Source organism: Chionomys nivalis, chromosome 23 (genome assembly GCF_950005125.1).
Source record: "Chionomys nivalis chromosome 23, mChiNiv1.1, whole genome shotgun sequence".
NCBI lineage: Eukaryota > Metazoa > Chordata > Mammalia > Rodentia > Cricetidae > Chionomys > Chionomys nivalis.
This window is the reverse complement of record NC_080108.1, coordinates 9,467,454-9,483,139: the sequence shown is the minus strand read 5'-3', so window position 1 is coordinate 9,483,139 and position 15,686 is coordinate 9,467,454. Positions and strand designations below refer to the sequence as shown.

The 15,686-nt window shown below is 37.9% G+C and overlaps 1 protein-coding gene across 3 annotated transcripts in view; it reads right to left on the bottom strand.

The window, feature by feature from the left end:
* The window catches only part of Grm5 (glutamate metabotropic receptor 5), a 353,740-nt gene that overhangs the window by 33,766 nt on the left and 304,288 nt on the right, over positions 1 to 15,686 (bottom strand). The window lies entirely within an intron of this gene.

The following is a 15,686-nucleotide window of genomic DNA, read 5'->3' as shown; positions in this document are numbered from 1 at the left end:
CTTTCTTTCTTTCTTTCTTTCTTTCTTTCTATTCTTCTTTGAGATACAAATTCTCTATGTATCCTTGTATGTCCTGGAACTTCTTTTGTAGACTAGGCTGGCATAGAACTCAGAGATCCACCTACCTTTGACTCTAGAGTGCTCGGATTAATGGCGTAAACCACTCGAACAAATTTTAAATTTATTTTATAAATTATCTGTACATGAGACAAGAGTTATTTTTAAAGACACTGAGTGTTTGGAGGGAAAAAACTACTGACAGTTACCTTACCATTCATTTAACTTCCATCAACTGACAAAAAAAATGTTTTAATAAAATTTAGATGGCAATGAATGAGACTAGTAATATCAAATACAAATTAAAATTCACTGTAATCACAGTATTCAGAAACACTGATTCATTTTATAAAGGGAGTGTTTTATATGCAATCCATCAAGATCAGCCAGACATTATATCTCCACAAAGATAGTTCAATTATCACAAAGCCAAACCTTTTAGTTAATCATTTCCAAGCCTTTCTCCTTCCAAAATTAAACACCTTAAGAATATTATCTGTAAGCTATAACCTGTAAGATCTAAGTCTTTACATGTCCTGTCACAGTTCCAGAGGCAGGTGGAAATATATTTGAACGTTGTATTGGGAGGTGGTGGTAAGCAAGAATCAGGGGACGGGGATAGAAAATAGGAATGTAACAAAAATAAATTGTATATGTGTATGAAATTATGAAAGAGTATTATCCACTAATTAATTTTATAGAGGAAGAATGACTTATTCTTTTGGAAAATGAGATACAAATGAGTACAGATTCACCATCAGGAGTTATTGCCAAGGTACAAGGGAAGCGAATCGCTGCTGGTCACTGTACACATATTGATGAAAGAAATTACTAGAAGCAGATACTTTCTAGTTGCTGGTGATAGAGAGCAAGAAGAGTATGCTTATAACCAGCTCACAATTTAATACAGTAGAAAAATACATAATCCAATGCAAGACACCTCAAACATAGCATTTTCTATGTGTTGTGTTGTTATAATCTACTCAGTGAATGGGCAAAAATTATGTGCATTCTTTAAGTACAGGATCTCACTACATTGTCTAAGCATGTTTTGTCAAGAAATCTTCTTGCTTTACAGTCCATGTAGCTGACACTAGTATGCTTTCACTGTGCCCAACAACAACGAAATAAAGTTAAACTAACAATACATTAAAATCTGATGAGTTCTACCTAAAGAGGTTTGGATAGTCTTACGTACAGATAATTTATAAAATAATTTTAGTATTTGGACTAGAAAATGGAGGGTGAGAGTGTGTTTTATAGATTGAAAACCAAAAAGATAAAAAGCAAGCATTATTGATGGGACAGGCCTGTATGTGTATGTGCTTAAGGGATGATCGCTTGGGATTGGGTAACCTATCAGGAGCTGGTCCCTACACAAGACTCATTCTCCTTCTCTCAGCAACCATTAACTGCAAAATAAAGCAGAGGTAATGAACTTAGTGGTAGGGGCGGTCAGAAGGACATGGAGTTGGAGAAGTGGGGAGGGACGGATAGAAATGATACTTTACTAACAAATAAAAAATTTAAAAACATTTAAATAGAATTGTTTTATTTTAATTGTGTTTATTATGTATGTGTGTGTCTGTATAGGGGTATACTCATGTAAGTGCAGGTGCCTTCAGAAGTCAGAGGCTTTGGAACTCCTGGAACTGAAGCTATAGGATGTGGTGAGCTGCCTTGTGTAAGGGCTGGGAACTGAACTTGGTTCCCCTGGGAGACACCAGTGTGTATTCTCAACCACTGAGCCATATCTCTACTTCCTGGAGTCTTACACATTTTAAGGAACAATGTTAAAAATAGTCTCTATTGAAAAAAAGTAAATACAAGTAAATTATAAGAGATGGGAGTAAAACCCATGCTTAATTGTTTGTCCTCAGGAAACATGGCCTGTCATTGCTTCTAGTAGTTTTCAAGATGGCGTTGTCTGCCTCAAATCTAACATGTCCCCTTGCTCTATATTTGCTTTCATGAACAATTTAGGTTGTTTTGAGGCATTAGCTGGATTAGGATTAGCAATAATTGTAAGAACTGTCCAACACTATTCATCTCTCCTTTCCTTTAGTAACCACTAGCTGATTCTAGACCTTTCTTTCTTGTATTAAGCATTTAAATATACAATGTTGCATATCATTTTCTTCGATTAGTAATGGCTGTCTTCTCTTCTCTTTTCATCATACTTTTTTCCCCTTGGGAAGTTAGGCGATGGAAACCATGACCCAACAGATTCGCATCTTACTCTTCATTGCTAGCCTCAGAGAGAGCCTTGGCTTTTCCTGAAGATTTAAAGGTAAAACTCTTAACTTTATCACCAGAGTTCAGTCCCTAGTTTAGTCATCTACCACTCTGAGTGAGTTTCTCACCTCTCTGAAGCAGTCACCAGCAAAATGCACGGAAGCCGTCTGTATATGTGATATTCAAGATACCAGATGCACTATCACCAGTAATTAAGAGATATTAAATAACAGCTTGATTCTGGGGAACAAACCCTTGAAGTATGACCTATTGAGTTGGAGAGAACTTTCTAACATGAAAAAGGAGAATTTTGAGGCTATTTAGGCCAGACTATCCACTGTTTAAGATTAAGATGAATATTTTTAAATACAGTATTTCATGGAAATATTGTTGACTTTTTCCACCTATATTATGTCATGTTGTTTCTACAGGTGTGGAAATGTCATGTCCATGATGATGGCAAGACCAAGAGATAAAATTCTGGTTTGTCTATTAGAAAACTTCTTTTCCAGCTATAATATGTTATGCTTTTTCCACAGGTGTGGAAATGTCATGTTATGTCTACATTGATGGCAAAATCAAGAGGTAAAATTTTGGTGTGTCCATTAGGAACCTTCTTCAGTTGGTGTATATCTGGGAACTAACATGTTGACTATTATCATTGCTTGTGAGAAAAATTGGCTCAATTAATATAAAATTCTGTAGAAGTTCACACTGGCAGTCTTTCACCAGGGCCACTTATAGCTGTGCACATAGCGTGAGCACAAATACACTCTCAAGGAAGATGTGCAGAGAATCTGCTTGCCCCCTAGTAGCCAGGAAAGGAGCAGGTGGCTTAAGGGCTGGGAGGTTGAGTTGGGAGGCAGGGAGGGAGGAGAGGAGGAGAGAGAGTCTACAGACAGTTGACACATAGGGTCTGTTGCTCCGCTAGAATCACGAAGGATGGTCAGAAATGCCCTGGAGTTTAAAGGCTGTCTGCTCCTTTCAGCCCGCAACTCCCTTTATGTCTGGCACTATTCTCCCCGGAGATGCAGTCGCAAAGCAGTGTCTGCGCGGTGAACACAATTAAATGAAAGCCTCTGGAAATGTCCAAGGGGAAATTAGATAACATGTGCTTTGATGCAGGGATTTGGAGTTTGAAGGTGAAAAAAAAACCAGGGAAGATATCAGAAGCCTGCATGTGCTTTGCTCTGGTTTGCGTTAGCATTCTGCAAATGTACCTTTTCAAGTTCTTCACTGAAGTCAGTTAGCTCAAGTACCATCAGATATTTCACATACTTATAGATTCACGCAAATCCTAAAGTTAGATTTCTCTTGTAAGAGAATGTTGAATCATCTCATTCTTTTACATTTCATAATTCAGTGAAAGGAAAACAACTACTTTCTTGTCTTTTGGGGTAGAACAATTGGCTCTTTTTAATGTCCTGGAAAATGCAGTCTCTGTGTACTGAGCAGTACAGTTTACTTTTGACCTGATCCATTCCAACCCATGGCCTTGTACTCAGTGGACAGAGATACCCTAGCATAGGTGACTAAATCAACAAATGTCATGATTGATTTTTCTCTAGTAGAATGCACTGACTGGTGTGACTGATTCCCATCAATAGAGCAAGTTGATCCTGAACTTCACAATCTCTTTCCAAGACCCTGCAGGGCTCCAGAGTAAAAATGGTAGGATACAGCAAAGAGAAAAGTTCAGATGTGGAGTGTGGAATTGTTTCTATAAGTTAGATCCATGATCGCATATCTATGTGACATCTTCTTGATTAATAATAGATGTGGGAAGAGCCAACCCACTGAGAGTAGTACCACCTCTGGGCAGGTGACCCTGTGTTGTATAAGGAAGCAAGTTGAATAAGTCATAGGAAGCAAGCCAGCAAGAAGCATCCTTCCATGGTCTCTGTATGAGCTTCTGCCTTCAGGTCCCTTCCCTGCTTGACTTCCTAGACTCATTGCTTTGGAAGGTGAACTGTTTGTTATATGAAACTATGAGTGAAATAAACCCTTTCCTCCCCAAATTGCCTATGGTCATGGCGTTTCATCACAGCAGTAATAACCCTAACTCTGATGCAGTGTGAGCAGCCAGCCTCCTGATCGCTACCATGCTTCCCTTATCTGAGATGTGTCTTCTCAACAAAGATGGATTGCATCTCCTGATCTAGAAACCAAAATAGACCTTTCCTTCCTGGTGATGCTTCTTCTCAGAAACTCTGTCAAATCAAGAAAAATACAGCTTGCTTCAGGTTTAGCTTTTATGGATATATATATATATATATATATATATATATGCTAATATATGATAATAAATATATGCTAAGTCGTTTCCTCATGCCTTTTAACACCCCCTGCTAGCTAACCATGCACTTTTATATAAAACTGATACAGTGCCTTATTTGGACCTCAGTACAGAATCACAACTAGTCTCTTATACTGAAGATAAGCTCTAGTGAAGCAAAAGGCTATGCCCCTAAGTCAGAAAGTAGAGAGAAACAGTTTTTATTCATCTCCGAGACACACTGAAACTTCTCTTAAAGGCAGAGTGGAAAATACACGGAAAAATTCAACCAACATCAAGCCTTCCAAAATAAGTGTTACTATGTTATTCTCAGGTGGACTTGAACTTGACATCCTAATAGAGAACAAAGGGGAGGAACAATTGCCCACTTGAGAGTTCTTGATGGCTTATCTGTCATGCCACTGTAGAAAGAACACAGCATTCGATTCAGTTGTCCTTGAGCTTGAGTCCCATCCGTGCTCCTGGCAAGCTGTGTGATGTTTGAAGATGACCCAACCTTCTTCATGTCACTTCCCTCACTCTTAGTGCAGCTGACAATAACAACGTCTGCTTTTGTTCCTGGCTGTGAAAGGATGGCTAGAAAATGATTCTTTTTGTTTATTTTGTGCTTGGGTTTGGTTTATTTGAAACAGGGTCTCTTTATGTAGCTCTGGCTGTCTTGCAACTCACTATGTAGATCAGGCTAGCCTTAAAATCACAGAACTCTGCCTGCCTCTGCCTCCCTAGTGCTGGAGTTTAAAGGCATGTGCCACCATGCCCGCCTACAAAATTATTCTTAAACCAGAATTCTCAGCAAGCTTGGGAGTTCATTCGATATACAGACTTTCTGGTCCTAACTTGTCCTACTTAGATTTCAATTGCTGTGATAGACATTATGATCAGGGCAGCTTGGGAAGGAAAGAGTTTATTTGACTTGTAGGGCATAGCCTAGTAGTCAAGGCAGGAACTCAAGGCAGGAACCTAAAGGCAGGAACTGAAACAGACACGGTGGAGGAGCACTGGCTGCTGAATTGCTTCCTATAACTTGAGAAGCTTTTCTTTTCTGCAGTTTAGGCTCTCCTGCCCAGAACAGCCCTGCCCACAGTGGACTAAGTCCTTTTACATCAAGCACTAATGAGGAAAATGCTCCACAGACTTTCCCACAGGCCAATGTGATGGGACTATTTTGTGAGCTGAGGTTCCTGCTTACCAAATAATGTCAAGAGACAAGAGGGACCTGTTTAAGAAATGCTGCTTTTAATGAATTTTTAAATTGGGAGCTTCATTATATTCATTGCGCTTTAGTTTTGAGTTCTTATTTGTTTTGGAAGAACAAGGTCAGTGATGGATTCAGTGTTTGTCGGCAGCCATGGCTTTCTCTTTCTAAGGCTTGCACTAAGAAAGGCACATGGATAAATAAAAGAAAATGGCCTCACTAACTTTCACTTTTCTCTGCGCCACTTTAACTAAGCAGCAGGGAATCATGTTTTCTGGCAACAGTTACAAACTGACATGGCCCATTGTGACAGAAGGGGCACCAGAAAATCTGTGTAGAAGAGAGAAATTGTGACTGTATTCCTCAGTCTCTTTTTTGTTTACTCTGACTAGGCCAAGGTGAACAATGTGAGCATATACTTGTCTCACCAGGGAGCTTCATGTTTTGAGAGCAAAGGGGTTTCTCTATCAAGTCATTATTTAATCCCTACACACTTAACTCACAATAATCCCACAGGCTAAAATCATACTTATTACAAAGAAATACAAGTACACCCACAGAACCCCAACACAAAATTGAAAATTAGCCAAAACCCCCAAAGCACATTAAACTCTGAGGAAAGTTCACCTGCATAAAAGAAAGCAAAAAGCAAACAATAAACAAAGAAACAAACAAAAATAAATACCCAGATAACACTTCTTAAACCTACCACTAAAGTATGTAAAGAAGATTTGGAGAATCATGCATCCCTAGAATTGAGCAAGGATTCACCAAGTAATTGAGACCCCTTTTAACTTAAATGTTCTTGTGGAATTGACTTCTTGAAGAATGAAGCTTGAGAACTTTCTTTTCCACCAGGTGACCTGAATTGTGTAGTGTGTGGACCTGAGCTGGGATAACCCTATGACTAAGAGGAGGAAGCTGACTGTTTGTGAATATGGAATTTGGCACATAATCATTACCACCGTACCCTGTGATGTAGATACTTCTGTTCTCATGTTGTAGAGTCTCAAACAGTTCAGATGTTCACTCTATGGCTCCAGATTTTAACAGCTGGAACTGGGTTAGAATATACTCTTTAAGGCAGGACTGACTTCACCACAAAACACCAATTCCAACTTAAAGCCTGAGAGATATGTACAGGCTGAGTTGTTCTATGACATCATCTTGACTGTCCATACAGTAGTGATCTTTATTCATTTCAGAGACCATAAGCCAGTATCTCTAAGGCAGAAATACATTCACCATGATCATATTGAATAATAATTACAGAAAAATGGGATATGTAGTTGAGAAAATGGCTATCATGAAGGCTGTATTTGAACAGTAAAGGTCTTTGAATGCTTGTGTTCCTGAGTGAATCAAAATTTTTGTTCCACTACCTATAAATTCAACAGCTAAAGCTTTCCTTTGCTTCTATTCACCTTTTTGTGATTATTCTCTTATCTATGAACTGAGAATATTCATTTCTACTACTAAATATTATGCAAATTTTCTGAATGTTAATAAAAATTTAAAATCCTGTGAATATATCATGAGATTTATAATAAATAATTTAGCATAGTAATCGTCATAAAATAATTGCTCAATCTGTGCTAGTGTACAAAAGGTGAAACAATCTATTGTAAGCACACAATAATTTCTCTGTTTTCCGGGAGAGAGAAGAGGTAGAAGACACCTATGTATTGATTGGGAATGAAAATGGGCGACATGATTTTTTTTTTTCTGAAAGTAGTCATGAGAGACTCTTTTAATAAGTAAAGTTATTGAGTGTTTGATGAATGAAGCTATAGATAGGACAGTGTGGGAATTTGAGAATTGAAGACTTTCTGAGGCTCAGCTCTTGAGAACACAGAAGAGCTACTTCCTTTCCTGCTCATCTCACTAGAGGTCTGAAACAAAGGCATTAGAAAGAGGTCAGGCAGAGAGTGGTCATAAGCAAAGCCATCTGAGGAGGGAAAGAGCAGCTTCTGGAGCATATCAGGACAGCCAAAAGTCCTTAGAGATGGTCTTACAGCACCAGGGGAAGAGTCCTGTTTCTAACGTGCAGAACCTCCCTGCGTCAAACGCACAGTCTCTTATTTGAACTTTTCACTTGGAGACCCAATTTCTCACAAAGTTTACTCTTGCTCACTGCTGTTTAACATAGACTTCTATCCCAGCACTCCATCAAGTCACACATTTGTTTCCAGTCTGTGTCCTTCAAGAGATTAAGACAAACCCAAAGATGCCTTTCTTGTTTCTCTGTTTGCTTTGTTTAGTTTGCTTTGATCTCTGAATCCTCAGGATGTGAAAGGATTATGGCCGCAGAGTAGGTACTCAATTGAAGTGTGATTTTTGAGATGCTTCTTACCTTTTTTAAGGACTAAGTGTTGTTAGATAAAATCTGGGCAGTGAGGCCAACAGAGTGAATAGATTTTCTTTTCTGTGCTGGAAATAAAGCTTTACTTTAAAAAATTTTCCCAACTGGAGAAGTTTGGAAATTGGGCATATTTGGTTCAGCTGCTGTCCTTCTCGTGCATTAAATCACTTCCTCTGTATGTGTCCATAAAGGCTGCACAGATGCGCTGTCTGGGTTTTTTCAAATCATCCTTTTGCTTTGTTTTGCGCTGTTTTAAACAGCAGGTCTCATTATAAATCCTCCCATGTGAATGCTGTGTGCTGTATGAGCCCCGAAATCTGCTACCTAACAGATTCATGATCAACCCATCCTATATGCATACTCTTTTGAGTATTGCTATGGGTCAGGCACTGAGGAAAATATAAATGTATTCAAGACAGCATTGAATAGACGTGAAAAGATTGTGTGTATGTACTAAGCAACTTGTTTATGCCTATAGAACCTAGCTCAGATCCTGGCAATGTTTAGGTCTTAGTAAATACATGAATAAGTAAGACAAACAGATGCTAAGAACGTGTGCAAAATACATAAATATTCTAAGACTCCAAATGGGGAAAACTATGTGACATGATTTAATCTGATCGAGTTTTGTAAAGGAATCTTTACCTAGGAAAATAAAAGGATCCAGAGAGACAGAATAGCCAAAGACTCTAAAGATAGAATAGCACACATATCTTTCCACACAGAGTAAGAACCCCTTAGTAGACAATTGGAACCATTTATGCTCTGATAATGTCTGGAGTGTAATGGAATCCCAGGCATGTTTTAATTTGGTCAATGGATAAGCATGAGATAGTAATTGGCTTAGAAGATAGCCTAAGTAAGCTCTCATAACAATGTTAATCAAAGCAAATTTAATTAGTTAATTAAAACAGAAGTGGAAAGTGATAGTTTCTAAAATTAAGTTAGCAGCAACAATGCTAATGATACTACAACTTGACCAAAATCCCTAGGGAGGGTTTTTCCCTTCTACTAATTAAGCCATGAAAGACTCACTGAATCTTAGAACCTCAACCCTATGTCCCTGGAATTTCTGAGTCTCATAGACCTAGAACTTCAGACTTAACAGCTTTCCTGATTTATTTGGATCAGGACTGGTTTTGCGTTTGTTTGTCAATTTGCAGCTGAAGTGAAGGACTTAAATGGAAGCCTGGCATTATCCCCTTGACAAGGATTTGATGCTGTACCATGTCACATAAGAAATTAGTGTCTAGAAACAGAATGTTAATCACAGGGACCTCTATACATTGATGGCATAAATAGCATGTTTCTATTAAAAAAATAACAACAAAAAAACCTATAATGACTCATCCCCATTTAAATAAGACTCTCTCTGTGCTATTTTGGTGAGTTGAATGACTGACTGAGGGCCTTTCCCTTTGTGCTCTAGGAAAAGCCAGCTTTACTTCTCAGAAAGTGCTCTGCCAGTTAGAATGAGCTTTGCTCCTTCCTAGGTGTTCAGAGCTGCAAGGAATTCCCACTCTACAACCAAAGGTGCCAGCTGGTTCCCCTTGACTCCTTGTCACTGAAATAATTTACTCATAACATTAAAGGACATTTAAAGAAGTAAAACTGTAGTATGTCATTTGTCTTACTTTTAAACTATTTCCCAAGTGAGAAAAAATTGGGGAATTGGACAAGTTTGGTTCAGTTGCTGTTTTTTGCATGCACTAAATCACTTTGTGTGCATGTATACTTACAAGGTTGTTTAGATGTGCTACTAGGTTTTGTGAAATTATCCTTGAAGAAAAAACAAGAGGTTTCATTATGAATGAACTCACTGTAAATTCACTTGTGAATGCTGTGTGCTTCGCTTATATCTATTCCTTCAATTCCTTCTCTAGATCCTCCTTCCGCTTTCATTGGTTCACCCTGACATCCTTCACGTTCCATGTTTCATGTTATACAGATATGGAAATGTTGTAAATTCTGAGCATGAACAAGAATGTGCATCTGAGTAAAAAACATGGCACTGCTTTACTGAGTTTGTTAAATTATCTCTCCTTAAAAAAGTCAGTTTCATTATGACATCTTCAGGTATGAAGACCATATACTTTACTCCTATTCAGACCATCCATTTCCCCCTTCTGTTCGGCATTTCTCCTCTTAATAAGCATCTTCCTCCGCTAAGTGGTACTCTTCCTAATTTACCTGCACACACACTCCCCCCTTCTCTGTTGATGTTTTGGTTAATAGTCAATGTTTTGACATAAACCACAGATAATTTGTAACCATATTCAGACATATGTGTGTGCATATGCTTATACATGTATTGTATGTTTCTTATGACTTCTTCATATGAGTGAAAATGTGATATTTGTCCCTTTGAATTTATCAAATTATCTCTTACAAGTCAGTTTTCTTTTTGACCTTCCTAGGAGAGGCTAGCAGATTTCATGTAGAATACATTACTGCAGGTGTTTTTCTCTGTGATATTTCTAAAATATATTCATATATAGAAATGTTACTTCTCTCATCAAATGTGTTCTTGACACATGTTGTCTGAAAGGCCCCCATTTTCTGTATTTTTACTAATGTGTACCAGTTAATTTTAAGTTTACTCATCAAGATTCAAGAGCTCTCATGCATTAAAAGCAAAAAATCCCAGTGTAGGGACAAAGCATCATCTTAGATGACTTTGCCTGTGTCTTCAGCATCTGCCAGTATTTTGCAGACAGCTGTTCCATCTTAGAACACAATGAAGATCAAACTGATTCTGTCTTGTATGCATAGGCCTTTAGAAATGAGGTTACCTCAGAGTAAATCTATAAAATCCTTTCCTTTCTCCTATCAGTTTCTTTCAAAGTTAATTTTTATCACTCTTTCTTCTAAGAAAATAGATCTTTTCTTGATATAAAACAGTGTCCAAAAACTCACCCTTTTACCAAAAGTTTAACCATTTGCTATATCGGTCTCAGATATCACAGATACTGAGGTTTCTCTTACATGACCAGCTTCGTCTATCATGTCTTCCTTATCATTCAACACTTTGACATATCAATTACAGATGCTCTGCAACAATATACTGGAGAGATTTGTAAATCAAATCAAATGCCTTTAAGTGTATAAGGGTTGCTTCCATAAACAGGCTTTACAGCTCAAGTAGGAAATGGTTGGGAAGAGTTAATTAATGAACAATTGGATTTTATAGTACACTATTTGACAGCATTTGTCTCTAACCAAAGAATAGAGTTTTTTTCAAGCATTGTTTGATAGGCTAATAATTTGTTTTCCAAAGAAAATTTCATGATATATTTTACAAAGACGTCACTGGGAAATGTTCAACTCTTGTGAACACAAGCTGAGACCCAAATTAAATACTTCTTCATTATATCCAAGCTTAGGGGTGAAGGAGGAGCCTTTAAATGATGCTCAGCCTCAAGTTCCTTAATTCAAAAATTAGGAAAGATGAGTGTTGATATTTGCCCCATTTCAGGAAAACTATCGATGTTAGATGAATAATATAAAAATAATTATGTAAAGTAGACAAAACATAGCAAATGGGTTATACCTGAAGACTTTACTGATTTATACATCAAATTGTCCATGTATTTCTTCACCACTCCTATCTTATCGTTTTCTGTTACTCCAACCATTATCACTACTGTATAGTAACACTTTCTGTCTCAGACAAAATTCATCAGCCTACGCAGTGAAAACTGCTACACACTTTTCCCATCCAATTCCCATGCAGACAAGAAGCTATATTATCACTTTATGGTAGATATTTAGGTCCATTTTGTTTAATGAGACATAAAGACCGTTTTATAAAGGATTCTGGCAAATTTGATTTCTAACAAGTAGAACTAGTTTATGGGTACCTGAAAGTGGGTTCTTGTAATCAAACCCAATTCTAAACTGCTTTTGTATTTATTGACTGCCTTCTATGTGTTGTTACTAAACATTAAAGTAGAACCTCATTCTTTAAAATCAGGATTATGTTATGTACTATTTCCTAGTTCATGAAATAGACTAAAATAGATCATTCAAGTCAATGCTGCTAAATTTAAACTGAGGCATGCTGCTGAACATGTATGGTCTCTGTCTCTGCTCCTTCCCCAAGTGGGTATATCAATGGTTGGAAACAGTCATTGAAACCTTCGAACTGTTACAACATTCTTTGCTCTATGGTATGCAATTATCATGCTCTTTAAAATGGAGAGGCATTCATTGCCATTCTTATTGGATGATGAGTGATAAAAGATAAATAAAGAGATCACATAGAGAAACATTACTCAGACCGCAGTCCTGGCTAATAACAATTGATGTCTCCAGAACCAGGTGGAATGGTGCAGAGTGAGGCGGGGCCAAGATAGGAGCTGCTTATTCCTAAAGACCTGATTTTTTTGGATTTTAGTAACCTACTGGAGACCTTTCTAAACCCCAACATATGCACTCAATAGCAAAGGCAGAACTCAGTCTCTGAAAAGTAGAAATAATAGAAATAATTTGAAAGAAAACATGAAAACGTTAGAGGCACCTTCTTCCTTTGTTCTCATCTGAACTCTAGTGTGACAGTGTGATACACACTGACCTTTTCAAAATGGGGATTTGAAGAAGAGGTAAATTCATAGAGTTGTGTCTTACGATGTGAAAAATAGTACGTTAGTGCTTTGAGCATTTGATTCGGTATCAAAGAGGAGCAATATTTTAGTTTAGGATCAGGTGGGAAGAAAAGAGGAAAAGAATTTTAGGTCCCATCCCTCGCTGAGGATTACAGTTTGAAAAGAGCAGCAGGATTGGATGCATTGGAAGAGGATGACAGCTTCTCTCACTTCATTTACCCCTCCACATCCACAGCATATGCCAGCTCACATATCCTACTTGGTGACAGCAGGAAAATCGTTCTATGATCAGCTCGTAGCCTATCTCAGCTATAATCACATGGACCAGGTTTTCTTTAAGGTTGCATACAATCGCTACCAAAGTCTTTTTTATCTTTTTTGACATTGTAGCACACCTAATTGTACTGATATCTAGATTCACTTCAATGAACAAACGTAATTCAAGTTAACATATTGCCACAAAATCCTATCTCCAATCACTTACAAAATGAAAGTTGAAATAGGATAGTTAAAAATATTAGCAAAATATCATAGAGAAACAGTGTCACTCTATCAAGATCTATGATAAATAATCCATCCACTTCTTGATTTGAGACTGATGGTGACAGACTGTGACATTTGTAACACAGAACTGTGCACGATTAATCTCATGATCACTGCAAAATACCATGCACATTGTAAGACAAACAGAAATAAGCCCCAGCACCTTACTACCTTCTAAATTTATTAATTTAGAATTAATTAATTTAACACCAACACACCACTAATGATCTGTTCCTATGTGTGACACACCACTGTGAGTCCAGCCAGGCACTAAGGACAGAAGGATCTACAGAGAGGTAGATGAGGTTTCCACTTGCAGGAAGTTTTTTCTAACTAAAGTATGAAACAAGATGTGCTAATACAATCTGGCATGATGTCAAGAGGGAAACCTGGAAAGAGCAGACTGTGTGAGCAGTGTCCTCCTAAACGTGCATTGCACTTTGGATGCTCTCTTAACTGCTCACCTTCCTGGACGTAGATAGAAGACCTTCGTCTTCCCGCAGGGCAGAGAATTTGGACTGCTCTTCAGTATCGAGAGGGAGGGGGAATGGTGTGGGGGGAGGAGAAGAGGAGTGGGGATAGGGGGAGGGGAGTGGGGGGAGGGAGCAATATTTGGGAGGAGGGGAGGGAAATGGGAAACGGGGAGCAGGTGGAAATTTTAATTAAAAAAGAATAAAAAATAAATAAAAAGGAAAAAAAAAACAAAAAAAACTGTTGATAACATTCTATTTGTGTGTATACCTGATTGTCAGGTATTGAGGAATCCGGGCAATTGAGAACCTCGTTCATTAAAATAATGGTTCTTAAGAAGCGCTTATTGTGTGACATACACTATGTGCGTATGTTATGTGGTCCTCAAACTGAGTAAGCAGCTGTACTTCACAATCTCCATTCATGGGGGGTGGGGAATGAGCCCCAGAGAGGCTAAGAAAACCTGGCACAGGTTATACAGCTGAGCAATTTCTGCTGCTAGCATGTAGTTCCAGGGCTGTATAATATATAATAACAATATGTTTCTTCGACTAAAGCTCCTACTATGTGTTTCCATTTCCTACAGTCAATGCTGTAAGTGAAATGATCCCAATTAGTCACTTGAAATTAATAAGGTACAGAGAGGAGATGCCAATGTTAGCACTGAAACGGAGAAAGAGCTGGTTGCATAGCATTCTTTGCCATCACTAGATGATTTCTTTCTAAGGAGCCTTCCCTGTTGCATTCTTGGTACTCAGACCTAGGCGAACAGTTGCTTTCCCATGCCAGCTTGTCTGACTTATAAATCAATTTTTCCCTGGAAAGTTTTTATTTGTAAAAAAAAGGCTGATGAAAGAAATGTCTGAAAAAATAAATGTCGTAGGCAATCTGAAAAGCTGATTTTGCAGAAGTTTCAGGAGTGTTTTAATAGAGGTGTCAGGGAGGCATGGAGGAAAAATGTGAGCAGTTTAGATATATGGAAGGCCTTCTAGATAGAAACCAAGACTCTCCGGCATTTGTTGAAGAAAAAAAAAATGATACAACTTAGTTTGTCAAGTGTCTTGCACAACCTACATGGGAAGAGATGAGAAATGGAAAGTAATGAGAAAATAATTTAGTGAGGTCGGGGTACAAGTTAATAACTCCAACAGATTAGACTTTAGGTCTAAATTTCTCCAAGGATCTTATCGGTCCACTCCAAACTTCAGCAGACATTCCATATTCGTCATCATTAGTGCTTTAAATAAGGAGGGATGACAGGAGAGGCTTCCAGCCGAGCTAGGCGACAGTATATGAGAATGATTCAAGCAATATCATTTAGATATTTGACTTCATTTTGAAAGACACTTTTCAATTGAAAGTTATTCAGCTTACATTTACTTAAACAGTTTTAAGGAAGACTATCAGAATTCAGCAGAGATGCTTTGATCAGCTTTTTGATAGGCACTTCCTAAATAGAATAAATCTTTATTTATAATCCATAGATCTGGAACGGTACCTCCTTATTTCCAACCATCATCAATCTGTGAAGCACTTCAATATCTTAAAATTTGTTCTCAAGATTCATGATCTCTATTTTGAATCTATGGCAACAGTGATAAGGGTAACACTCAACTTCACTCATGCACTGGCTGTTGCAGCAGATCATTTGAAGACTGAAAGTACTTATTAACTGCTGCTTACGATATTAAATATGGGGCGGAATGGGACGCTAGGCAATAAAGAACTGGGAAAGAAAGAATTTAGTAGAGTTGTATGCAGAGGCACTGGGTTGTTTTGTCCGTTTAGATTATTAAAACATCTCCATACAGAGTTTAACTAAAATATAGCTTTCCTCTGTTCTCTTTGCCCTTCTGAACTAACGTGCCTTATGATGTAACTCTTTTATTAGTCATCTTGGTGTCTGTGCTTCTAGCCTCAGCT